Here is a 10680-nt window from a genome sequence, read left to right on the forward strand (position 1 = left end):
TTACAGAGGTGGGCTTTCGCTCCTGTCACTCATGACTACCTAACTACCTCTCCCGGAGAATGTTGAAACGGTGTCCACGTCCTACTTTTCTTGGGATCTGACTACATTAGTCTCACTTCTCCTGGTCATCCCTGGACTTCAGGCTAAAATGAATCCCAATGACTAATTGTAGCTCACAAAAGAACTTTTTCTTTACAGAATTGTTGGCCAGGGGCCAGGGGGCTCTCCCCACTCCTACTTGGTCCTGGCTCTCTGCTTTTGAGGCCAGGGTAAAATGAGAAGGAATAAGTGGATAAGTCCCAAGGTGGTCTTGGGCTATTAGTCATAGCACCTCTCTAGCCTCTAGGCATCTTGCTCGGTTGATTTGGTGGTAAGTACTGGAATCGGTGGCCCTCAGTCCCCAAAGTTCAGTCCCCTCATCTAGGAGAGGGTTTCCTCCATGGTATTGCCCTCCTCACTGATTCTTCTATGTGGCCAGGATCCCTTAGCAGCCGCTTCCATCACTAAGCAGTAGATAAATACCTCATAAAAAGAATCCTCTATTTGCTATAAAATAATGATTACAGGATAAGAATCTGGTGCCAGAAGGACCAGGATCTGAATCCCAGTTCAACCAGTCACTCTCTGCACTACCTTGGGCAATCTGTATAACCTCTCTGAACCTCAGTTTCCAAAACCGTCACTTAGAATAATAGTTTGTATAGCATGGAGTTATGCAGGAATAAAAGGAGATAATGCAGTGAATCTAAGTGGTTTAAACAAGAACAGGTGAAGCTAAAGGTAGCACGTGTGCTTTGCTGGAATATTAATATTACTAGAAAAATTTAGAAAAATATATTTTGAGGTGAACTACCAAAATGTGAATTTTAAATTTTAAAGAAGAAAGAAAAAAACTGAAAGAAATGTTTTTAATTATGGTCACTTCCCTTGGGTTATATTCTAAACCTGGGAGTCAGGGAGTACCTGGTTAAAGGTCACTCTCTCTACTTTGGGGAGTATTTTGATAGAAGAATCTAAACCTGATGTATGTGGAGCTAGTTCCCGCCTGGTGTACAGCAGGCCCTTTTCAGTAGAGTGTTTAGCTTTTTCACAGGCTTTTGTACATCTGAGTTATTTTCCTGACTCTCCTGGGCTTCAGTCACCAGCTCCACGACAAGAATCAGGCCTAGGGCTCCAGTGAGGGGCTGGGGCAGGTGTTCTCTCATGCAATTTACTAGCAGTGTCAGAAAGATGGGCAGAAAATGTCTCTTTTCAGACTCCAGGGTGGTAAGTGTAGCGTAAGGCAAGTTACTGTGACTTATTCGAGTTCTCTGAAGCCTGGATCAGATGCTTGAGCAAATTTCAGGCTGACTCTGGGAGTTTAGTTGGGGACAGCACTCAGACACTGGCTGCAGGAGCTGAAGCCACATTTGAGAAGATAAGAGCTACCATTGCACATTCCAGAATACTGGGAACTGAGAGGAGGTAAAAGGGAGATAGTGCATAGTATATTCCAGGATCTGGGCTAGATCATTTGCATATGAGGTTTCAGTTAATATAACGATTTGCATATGGTAAGATATCTCCATGCCTGGAGAGATCATGAGACTAGCCCCAAATCACACACCTAATGTGATAGAAGATTCTGGTTGTTCCCCAATAACTTTCTACTATTTTGTCACAGAAAAGTTTTAGGTGGAAAACATGGCTGCATAGAATGAAGACTACATTTCCCAGCTGCTTGTGTGGTCATGTGACTGAATTCTGACCAGTAAGAAGTAAATGAAATGTCATGTGGCAGTTTTTAGGAAACTCTCTTTTAAGTCACAGCTTTTATTAGTACTCTCGATCTATTTTGCTATTTGGTAGTCAGGTGCCACCTCGAGCCATAAGGATGAGGGCTACGCACTAAGAACAGCAGAACAGTTAACTGGAAGTAGACTGTGGCATCATACCAGCCCTGGACTCCTACCTGTAAGCTTTTATGAGAAAAATAAATTCTACCTTGTTAAAGTTACTGTTGTTGTGAGTTTTCTGTTATCCTCCCTTGTGCCTCATCCTGAGATGCCTAGTAAGTGATGGAGTAGGGGATGTGAACGCGAGTCAGTGAGATTTTAAACCCACCCCATTCCCACCATAGTGTGATGTTTCTAGGGCCCCTCTATAGCGCTCCTAATGCACCTCCATCAGCTCTTAGGTATGAGGTATTACTTAGAACTATGATGGGGCAGGAGATGGAAGGGGAGGAGATTGTCTAATGCAACTCTTCATACTCATTCATTCCAAGTATACTCAGGGGCCTTTGGTGCATCCTGAGGCACCTTGGAGGCCAAAGCCCAGGATCCTAAGAGGGTGATGGAAATGACACTTCCCCCAAGAGTCAGGGAACTGTAATCTTCTGCCACAGGACTTGCTACACTGCTGTCCCTGTGGCAGGTGTTGAGCAGAAAGGCAGCTGAATTTTCTTGGTTATCACTGGTTTTATGTTTCTGATGAGAAAATTTCAGTCATGACATATATCCACCAACAGAGGGATCCATTTTCATACAGATAAGTGCTTTTCCTCTGCTAATCTGAACCAGGTGTCCTCAAGGCAGCCCAGGTTGGTAGGGAAAAGCAGTTACATGGCAGAGCAGGACTAAGAAAGTGCATTAAATTCAGCACAGACAATAGGAGAGGAAAGAACAGAGAGAAACACTGAGTCAAGCTGGTGGGAAAGCTTCTTGAAAGGTGAGGCTTGAGCTGGGCACTCAGGAACCTATGGAGTGAAGGGTAATAGTGCTCCTGGAGGAAGCCACGACTCTAGGCTGGGTGATCAGGGCTTGGGCAGAGCAACACTTCGAGGGTGGTTAAAGGAAGGTATGAAGGACACCAAAGAGGGGAACAGGATTATGATTTCAGCCGAGGGGTCTTAGAAGAACACTCAGCCCGCTGACACAGGGCCAGAAGTCAGGAGGAACACTGACAGCACTTTCTCCAGTTGGTTTGACTGCCCTATTATGGCTTCATCTGCAGTGACGTCGCCCTACATAGTACCTTCCCAACGAGCCATAATTCTGCAGGATTCCTGCTCTGTGTAGATTCCAGTAACCAGTACAATATTCAGAGATGTTAACAGCATCAAGATTCCATTGAGTTTCTTTTCATTCTGAGTAGAGAAGTCAAGAAATGGTTTCTCTTGCCTCTGATCCAGGAGAGAGAAATCACACAGTGATTTGAACAGGGAAGGTTTGATATAAGAATTATTAACTATTATTAAGGAATTAACTACACAGTAGGAATAAAGAGGAATGTTAAAAATCTCCTAGGACTGATGGGCAGTACACAAAGAAAGAACATGCTTGAAAAGGGAAAGGGCACCCCAAGGCTGGGGTTCAGTCCTAGGAGGTGTGGTTGCAGCACACTGGATGGCCGTGAACTTCCCTGGGTCCACAGTTAGAGAGCCAAGGCTGGTGGGTGGAGAATTGCAGGCCTGAGCAATGGGCTACAGAATGGAAGCTTCTTGCTGGGTGCCCACATAATTCCCCAGGAAGGTGCTTTTGAGGCATGCTGCTGAACTCATGGTGAAGCCACTTAGGACTTCCCCAGAACTCACTGAGAAACTGCCCTAGGAGAGTGCTGCATGCTGGGCATTTCAGGAAAGCAGCTGAGTCACACCCCCAGCCCCAACTCTATATCAGGAATCCACCTAAGAGCAGCCAGCTGAGCTTGCAAAACCAGGTAGGACACTCACAGAACTATCCATGAAGATGCCAGCAGGAGTGCTACTGAAACTTGCTGGGGGTGAGCTCCGCTAGAGTTCAAAGTCCTGGGACCAAGTAGGAGGGAAAGTGCAATGGAGCCAGGAAAAGGTTTCTCCTCTGCCTGTCCCTCCAGTGACTTCTACTGACCAAGCTTAGCATGTGCCATCTGGCAAGGGAGAGATTTTCCAGGGATCTAATAAAGGGTGGATTTCGAGCTGAAAGACAATAAAACGATACCAGTACAAGATATTGGTGCACTTCACTGGAGGTGGGTGGGTAAGAGGGCTCTTCCATAAAACATTTTTGAAAATACTACTTCAGGGATGTCAGCGCTGAGCTGACTGAGGTTTCGGTGGTGAGAAGCCCAGCCGAAAGAACACACGAGGGGCTGACGTGAGAATGAAACGGCAGGCACCTACTTTGTTGCGGGGAGCGCGCTTCTGTGCTAGGGGACCGCATGGGTTCCACATATATCGAGAACAATAGCGGCATTCTACCACACATGCGTGATACAATAAGCTGAATCATGCTTACATGAGCTGGGCGCAGGCGCCCTACTACATTAATGTAACATTCTAAATTCAGGGTCCTATTCCTAGCCGAGAGCCTGAGTCACAGCCAGACCCGGGACCAGCCAGGCCTGGGGCCTACAAGGAAGTATTTCTGCCAACTGAGAAATAAATCAAAATGACACAAAAAACTAATTATAAAAGAAAAGGCAAAAAAGAATTAAACCAATAGAACTAAAATAAACTATATAAACTAAATAATTATAATTAATATAATATGGAACTCAAGCAAAATAGAGAAAAATGATTCTTACAGTTACATAAATAAAGATTTTCATAATTATAAACTGGAGTTTTTATATCACAATTTGACAAAAACTGGGAAGTAGGAAGGTTAAAATTTTCATCTAACATAGGAGACATCAATAGCTATGGTTTTATTCTTGATGTTAATAAATTTAAGTTAAAATATTTTTAAAAAATTATCCATCCATTGGTAGAATGAAAGTTGAATGGAAATTTTTAAGTAACTAGAGAGGAAAATAAAACAAGGAAAAACACAGCAAAACCAAAAAAATAAAAAGGGACAAAAAATATAAATTATAAAAGGTTATAGTAGCAAATCGTACTAGCAATCATAGTAAATGTGAATGCTTTTATAAGATGTTATTAAAGCAAAATGTTCCTGGGTGGTTAAAAATACGGGGATAGGCAAAGATAATGAAGTAAGTGAAAAAAAAAAAAAGCCAGAGAAAGCAGTTTTTAGGGCAAAAATAGCAATCACTGGGAAATAGAAGTCACAAAAATATTTATTATATGCATTTAACAGTCATAAACTTTAAGGCTTTAAGTAATATTACAGTCATGTGCAGCACAACTACATTTCCATCAATGACAGACTACATATAAGAAGGTGGTCCCATAAAATTATAATGGAGCTGAAAAATACCTATTGCCTAGCGATGACATAGCCATCATTACATCGAAGTGTAACTCAGTACTCACATGTCCGTATTGGTGCTGTTGCAAACGAACTTGTGGTGCCAGTCATATAATAGTATAGCACACACAATTATGTTCAGTACATAATACTTGACAATGACAATAAACAATTATGTTTCTGATTTATGTATTTAATATGCTTTTTAAATTATTTTAGAGTGTACTTTTATTTATAAAAAAAGTTTGTTATAAAACAGTATGCAGTGCTACCTACGCTGGCAGCAGCCTCATACATCTCATATTTACTGCATGTCTTGATTGAATCATTTTCTCTTGTGCTTGATTTATTCTCATGTTGTTTTGTTCATCATGCAAAATCCACTGCTACTATTGCCAGTAAGAGGTCATGTTGAATGATTAACCTGGAAACAAAATTAAAAATGTTTAAGGTCCACAAAGGTGGAAAATCAACGATGGTTATTACTCATTAGTCAGACATGTTCCATTCCACCATAGCTATGATACTGAAGAACAAGAACCAAGTGACGGAAGCTGTTAAAGGATCTGCTTCATTGAAAGTAGTGAGACTAAAAAAAATTTGAGATGGGCCTATATCAGACATGGAGAAACATCTATTGACCTGGATTGAAGAACAGACACGTTAGAGATCCCTCTCAGCACTGAAACAATCAGAGCCAAAGCAAAAAGTTTCTTTGTGATGTGGAAAGAAAAGGCTGGGCCCAACTACAATGCTGGATCTACTGCTTTCAATGATTCAAGAATCGTTATTTATCACATAATGTAAACGTGAATGGTGAGTCTGATGTGAAGGCAGCTGAAGAATTTTTGAAAACTCTAGATAAACTGATTGGGGAGGAAAATTATTTGTCAGAGAAAATATTTGATATGGATGAATGCTCTCCATGCTAGAAATGAATGTCTGAAGGTACTTCATCCAATAAGAAGACCAAGTCAATGTCAGGTTTCAAGGGTTTTAACCCATTTCTTATTAAAAAAAAATGCAGATTGCTGGCAGTATTAATTTAATTTTACATAAACACATTCTTTGAGGCTGAAGCAAATCTGACTTGTTTTCAATGTGAAAATAAAATATAAAAAATGTTCTTGGAGTTATTTCTAAACAAAACTGGCCTCTAATACTAATGTAACAGAAATGTATACATAAATCAAATTCATCGAATGTTCGAGCACAATGCTAACATCACACGTAGGATTGTTATGTTTTCTAGGATTTGACATTTCAGCAATTGAGAATTACTAAACCTTGTAAATGGAAATACTACTACCCAAAACAGAATGCTATAGATAGAATGATGTTATTTATTTCCGAAGACTATCGATATACTAGAGTGGTGAGAAAATAATAATTAAAACGAGATATTTTGTGGCAGACTTTGGGTGTAAGGTTAGAACTGTAGTCCGTGAGTTATTTCAGGGCAAATGGGAAATAGGTTAAGGACAGGATAAATAGTCTTGTGTAGGGGCAATGTTGCAGGCTACAGACTGAAATCCATTATGATCTGGCACAGTGAGGACCCCTGGAACTTCAAACTTATCAGTTATCACAAACTGCCAGTAGGCTATAGGAGCAATAAAAAGTCATGAATGATCCAAGATGCCCTCCTGAATTGCTATACCAGTGAAATGGAGAAACACTATTTGGACAATAACATGCCTTTCAAGATTTTGCTGTTGATATAAGTAGGCTACTAACGCCCCCTACTACTATTGTATTGCTGTCACTGTTTTTCTTTCATGTCCGTTATTGACCCCTTTATGATTATATAATGCCCTCTTTTGTCTCTTTTTACAGTGTTTGTTTTGAAGTCTACTTTGTCTGATATAAGTATTGCTACTCCAGCTTTCTTTTTGTTTTTACTTGCGTGGGATATCTTTTTCCATCCCTTTATATTTAGTTTCTCAGTGACTTTTGATCTGAAGTGAGTCTTGTAGGCAGTATGTAGGCAACATTTAGATGGATCTTTTTTTTTAATTCATGTAGTCACTCTATGTCTGTTGATAGGGCCATTTACTCCATTTACATTTAAAGTATAGTAATGGATATATACTAATTGCCATTTTGTTAATTGTTTTTGGTTGTGTTTTGTAGTTCTCTCTTTTTTTCTTTTCTTGATCTCTTTCCTTTTCATTAGTTGGTGTTCTTTAATGTTTTTCTTTCTTTTACCCACTTTGAGTTTTGTTTATTTCTTTCTCTTTATTTATTTTTTTATGTCTATTTTTGTAGGTTTTTGATTTTTGGTTACCATGAGATTCATATAGATCCATGTATATTTATAAAATTATATTTTAAGTCAATGGGCATTTAAGTTTCAAACATTCTAAAAGCACTACATTTTTACTCCCCCTTCCTGTTTTATTTTTTTGGGGGGGTCAGAATTTTATGATTTAATGGTTTTATTGACACAAATACAATGTTCACACCAGCTGTCCACTCATTTTCTTCAATGAGCAGCCTGCTATTGGGATTTGTGACTCTGATGGCCAACTGGGCTGCTCTTTCCACAACGGCTTTGTGGTTCTGTGAGAAGATGTTGTGAACAATCTCAGCACAGTAAGATTTTTTGCACATCAGCAGCATTTCAAGCTCCTTGATGTTGTAAACCAGGAACTTCCAAAAGCCACTGGGCAGTATATGCTTTTTGCCTGGTTGCTCCCATAACTAATGTTGGACATCAAAATCTGGCCCTCAAATCTTCTGCACATCCTATTGTCAATGCCTCTGGGTTTCTGCCAGTTACACTTAATATTGACATATTGGTTTGACTGGTGGTAGACAAACTTCTTGGTCCTCTTTTTTTTGACAATCTCGGGCTCCAGGAGAAGCCCTTCATGGTCTGAGGGCAGCCATGATGCCAAGTAGGAGATGGCTGTCACCTCTGCAGGCAGTGCCAAACTGCTTTATGTTTTTCATGTCATACTTAATATTTTTTGTTTTGTGTATCCCCTCAGTATTTATTGCAATTATAGTTAATTTTGCTACTTTTGTTTTTTTAACCTTCATACTAGCTTTTTATGCAGCTGATTCACTGTGTTAATTCTATATTTGCCTTCCCCTGTGATTTTTTCATGTATTTTCTTATATCTGATATGATCTTTTCTGCACAAAGAAGATCCTTAAACATTTCTTGTAATGTTGGTTTAGTGGTGACTAAACTCAGTTTTTGCTTGTCTGGGAAGTTCTTCATCTTTCATTTAATTCTGAATAATAACCTTGCTGGATAGTGTATTCTTGGTTATAGATTTTTTCCCTTTCATCACTTTCGATTTATTGTGCCATAACCTTCTGGCCTGCAAAATTTCTTCTGAGAAATAAGATGATAGCTTATGATGTTTTCCTTGTAGGTGACTTTTTGTTTTCTTCTTGGTTGCTTAAAAATTGTCTTTTTATCCTTAATTTTTCCATTTTAATTACAATATGTCTTGGCATGGGTCTCTTTGGGTTCATTTTATTTGGAACTCTCTGTGCTTTCTGGACCTGAATGTCTGTTTCCTGCTTCAGATTAGAAAAGTTTTCAGTCATATTTCTTTGAATACACTTTCTTCCCTTTTATCTCTCTCTCTCCACCTTCTGGGATCCCTATACTGCAAATGTTAGTACACTTGATGTTGTCCTAGGAGTTCCTTATACTGTCTTCGATTTTTAAAATTCTTTTTTCTTTTTGCTATTCTGATTGGGTGATTTCCATTATTCTGTCTTCAAGGTCACTAATCTGCTTCTCTGTATTGACTAATTTGATGTTGATTCCTTATAGTGTACTTTTAAATTTTAAGTGACTGTATTCTTCAGCTCTGATTGGTTCTTTTTTTCTCCCTGCTTTATTGAAAAATAATAGACAATTAGTTGCTCATATTTACATTGTACAATACAATGAGTTTTTTTTCAATTATATTTGGCATACAATAATATACCAGTTTCAGTTGTACAGCACAGTGATCAGAGATTCACATAACTCGTGAAGCATACACCTCATTAAATCTAGTACCCATCTTTCCCCTGGCATATTTATTACGACACTAATTACCATCTTCCCTATGCTACACTCTACATGTCCATGTCTATTCTGCACCTATCCATTTGTACCTCTTAATCCCTTTGTCTTTTTTTTTGCTGTCCCCCTCAACCCGCCTCCCATCTAGTATCCCTCAAAATATTCTCCGTATCTCTGAGTTTATTTACACTTTTGTTGTTGTTGTTGTTGTTTATTTTGTTCTTTAGATTTCACATGTTCATGAAATCATGTGGTATTTGTCTTTCTCTATCCAACCATTTCATTCAGCGAAATACCCTCTAGGTCCATTAAGGCAATATCTTTTTCTATCCCCTTCCTTTTAGTCTCTGTGTGTCTTTTAATCTGAAATGAGTCTCTTGTAGGCAGCATATGAGAGGTCTTGTTTTCTGATCCATTCAGACACTCTATCTTTTGGTTGGAGCACTTAATTCTTTTCCATTTGAGGTACTTGTTGATAGGAATGTAGTTATTAGCATTTTTTATTCCTGTTTTTGATACATAATTTTTCTTCTTAAAGAAGTCCCTCCAACATTTCCTGTAATACTGGCTTGGTGTTGATGAATTCTTTTCACTTATTTTTGTCTGAGAAGTGCTTTATCTGTCCTTCAACTTTAAATGATAGCTTTGCTGGGTAAAGTATTCCTGGTTGTAGATCCTGCGTTTCATCATTTTGTATATTTTGTGCCAAACCCTTCTGTGCTGCATAGTTTCTTTTGAGAAATCAGCTGCCAGTCTTATGGGTGCTCCCTTGTAGGTAACTAACTGCTTTTCTCTTGCTGCTTTTAAGATTTTTCTCTTTGTATTTAACCTTTGGCGTTTTAATTGTGATGTGTCTTGGTGTGAGCCTCTTTGGATTAATCTTTTTTGAAACTTTCAGAGCTTCCTAGGGTTGTATGTCTATTTCCTTTACGAAATGAGGGAAGTTTTCCAACATTATTTCTTCAAATAGCTCTTCAATGTCTTGTTTTCCTTTAGGTACCCCTATGACATGGATATTTTTACATTTAATGGTGTCTCATAGGCTTCTTAAATTATTATAGTCTTGGCTTCCCTTTTCTTGCCATTCTGATTGTGTCCTTACCTTCCCCATCCTCTATATCTGTGGTTCGATCCTCTTCTTTATCCACTTTTTTTTCCCAACTAATATGCTCTTCATCTCAGATAATGTGTTCTTCATTTCTGACTGGTTCTCTTTTATAGTTTCCATTTTTATGTTTCTTATCTCTTTGTTAAAGTTCTCATTGAGTTCATCTACACTTCCTCTGAGTTATTTGAGCATCTTTATAACCAATGTTTTGAACTCTGCATCTGTTCGATTGCTTGACTCCATTATTTCTGGATTTCTGTTCTGTTCTCTCATATGATTTCTGCTTCTTCATCTTCCTATTTTGGCTGCCTTTTTGTATCTGTTTTTATTTACAAAGCAAAGCTCCCAAGTCTCCTGGTCTTATTAGT

General features: G+C 38.9%; 1 pseudogene; it reads right to left on the minus strand.

Moving 5' to 3' along the window:
- Positions 1-6646: 6646 nt before the first annotated feature.
- Positions 6647-8063, minus strand: LOC102892960 (annotated as a pseudogene).
- Positions 8064-10680: the final 2617 nt, after the last annotated feature.

Source organism: Pteropus alecto, unplaced genomic scaffold (genome assembly GCF_000325575.1).
Source record: "Pteropus alecto unplaced genomic scaffold, ASM32557v1 scaffold359, whole genome shotgun sequence".
Lineage (NCBI taxonomy): Eukaryota > Metazoa > Chordata > Mammalia > Chiroptera > Pteropodidae > Pteropus > Pteropus alecto.